Source organism: Notamacropus eugenii, chromosome 5 (genome assembly GCF_028372415.1).
Source record: "Notamacropus eugenii isolate mMacEug1 chromosome 5, mMacEug1.pri_v2, whole genome shotgun sequence".
In the NCBI taxonomy this organism is placed as follows: domain Eukaryota; kingdom Metazoa; phylum Chordata; class Mammalia; order Diprotodontia; family Macropodidae; genus Notamacropus; species Notamacropus eugenii.
In genome coordinates this window covers 323,266,227-323,268,766 of record NC_092876.1, presented here as the reverse complement: position 1 = coordinate 323,268,766, position 2,540 = coordinate 323,266,227, and the positions used below count along the sequence as shown (strand labels likewise).

General features: G+C 38.8%; 1 long non-coding RNA gene across 1 annotated transcript; it reads right to left on the bottom strand.

Annotated features, from left to right (window-relative positions):
- Positions 1–1,003: 1,003 nt before the first annotated feature.
- Positions 1,004–1,786, bottom strand: LOC140509233 (uncharacterized). The gene is made up of 2 exons (XR_011968601.1): positions 1,644–1,786; positions 1,004–1,191 (listed from the first exon to the last, which is right to left on the bottom strand). It is a non-coding gene; the product is annotated as an uncharacterized lncRNA (long non-coding RNA).
- Between the last annotated feature and the right edge of the window lie 754 nt (positions 1,787–2,540).

Genomic DNA, 2,540 nt, shown 5'->3' with positions numbered 1-2,540 from the left:
AAATACAAGGCATTTGGGGGGACGTAGGGGAGGAAGAACTAGCAGCTATGAGAGAACAGGAGACAACTCATACAGACAGAAAGGTGTACTTGAGCTAAACTTTGGGAAAAAAAAAAAAACTCGATTCTAAGAAGGGGAGGTGAAGAGGGAGAACATTTCAGGCATGGGGGATAACCTGTACAAGGGAGAAACATGTTCTCAGGGAGCCTAAAGTATAGATGAGGAGACTAGATCCTCATAGATTTACCAATCAATGAGCAATTAGATTCTAACCTGTGCACTATTCTAGGAGGATGTGAGTGGTCAAGGTTATAAGGGAGGTCCTCACAACATTCTGGAAATGCCAAGAATTTCTACCTGAAAAAAAAATTTCAGATGGTTATAAAGTGTAGGAGCGAGAATTGAAGTTTTTCAGTCAGCCCACAAAGAGCCTTAGCTTTATTAACAGTGTAAATTATTATACAGAGTAGGGCTTCCTTTTCATTTTCAAACAGAATTAGATGTTTTCATTTCAGCTTGATTATCTCCAGCTTCTTCAGGACTTCTGTCAATTAACAGTCCTTGGAGCTGTGCTTTTAACCAAATTACACTTAATCATACTATCCGTAGCCAGAAGGGAGAATTTGGGGGCTTGGATGCCATCTCAAGTTTTCAGGTAATTAAAAATCCAATATTCTTCTACTCAGGAAAAAAAATACATAACCAATAAGGCCACAAAGTCATGATGGCCTAAAAGTAAACATGATTTAAAAGTCTTCCTTCATAAAGAATTAATATTTAATCCTTACTCTTCCTTCCTGATGCGTCAGTGGGGAGACTTTTTTTTCTTCCATCTTGGATGGAATGTCAAAATTTACATTTAAATGGGGATGTTTTACTGAGTCTCATACACAGCCTGTAGCTATTCAGGGCCCTAATGAGAGTGTTAATTTATATAGTTTTAGATGTGCAGCCTTGATTAGATCTTAGAGAAGGCACAGCCTTGAAATAAGTTTTCAGAGGCAAGTTTTCAAAGCTCTTTAATGGGACTACTTTGAAAGGAAAGCAACTTTTCCTTGGAGACTCCCATCACGTTTTGAGTGACATTTTCTCAGGAATTTGCCAGTTATGTGCTTCCTTTCTTCTTTGCCTCCTCTGAATGCTGGATAATATTCATTTTCCCTCTTTTCTGTAAAACCGGGGACAACAAAACTGGAAAGAAAAAAGGGAGTTTTGTAACAACTTTTTTCAATAGGAAAAAAAAATCATCGGCATCATAGATGACTCTATTATGTCCACACCTGCAGATCTAAGGGCCCCCATGTTTTTGTTTTTATTTGCAAGGGGGAATGCTTTGTCGAAATTGAGCATTCCTGTAGAAGAGATGGTGGCTGCCACACCATATTGTTCATTTAACACTGTTTTGGAGGACCAGTTTATCAGCCTTCTAAGTCTCATAAATGCCAAATGCAGCTTTTCTAAAGGGAATATCCACTTTAAGCTAAGGGAGTAAACGTTGGTTCATGGTTAAGAGACTTTGGATTAGGAGATAAAGTAGTTCAAAAGGGAGGTTATTTTCTCTGCCTTTTATTCCTTAAATGCATTATTTAGTTTTTACCTTGTGTTAGGGCAAAAATATGTGGCTTGGGGTCAAATGAAATTACCTTAGAATTTTCATTTGTTCTGCTACTTCAGGTATTTGGAGAGAGGGCCTTGAGTTGCAGTTGCAGTTGCAGGAGTTTTTACCTTGCTGTTCTGGGAAAGGTTAGAGGCTTTGGGAATGGACAAGGTAGATTGTTGAGTCCATAAAGATTCAGAGACAATGGCTATGATTCTACCCCTTCATTATTGAATCATGTCCTGGACACCGGAGTCAAAGGAAACGCAGATGGAGAAAGTGTTATGACCTCAGAGCAATTCTAGTAGGGGAGTGTTAGGCACTTCAAGGTAAGGGGACCAAAGAACAGACAGAGGTTGACATGCTAGGCAAATTGAACCCTCTGTTTTCAACTCTGTCAGATTTTTTAAAACCTTTTTCACAGTGTAATTGAGAAAACAATGAAATCTATATATGTGAATTTTGAACACTATAATATGTGAGGGGTGGTGTGGTATTTTGGATAGCATGCAGGACACTGGAGTCAGGAAGAACTGGTTTAAAGTACCACTTCAGACACTATATGTGAAACCCTGGGCAAGTCACTTAACCTCTCAGTCTCAGTTTCTCATCCTTAAAATGGGAATAATAGCACCTACCTCATAGGGTTGTTGTGAGAATCAAATGAGATAATGTATGCAAATTTTGGACAAATCTTTAAAACATACTATATAAACTGAACTATTATTAAATAGATATAAACTACCTTGTGGTTCTATGGGAAGAAAGCTGGGGAGGAGACAAGGCAGGTTCTAGTACTAGGTTCTTCTATTGACTCTGGTGCCCAGGTTATAATTCAGTAGGGAAGGGTCAGCACAGAGAGAAGAGTGAGACCCCAGAGTCAATATCACTGATTCCCTACAGCTACCACCTGCCCAATTTACTCCACAGTGTAAGGTATTTA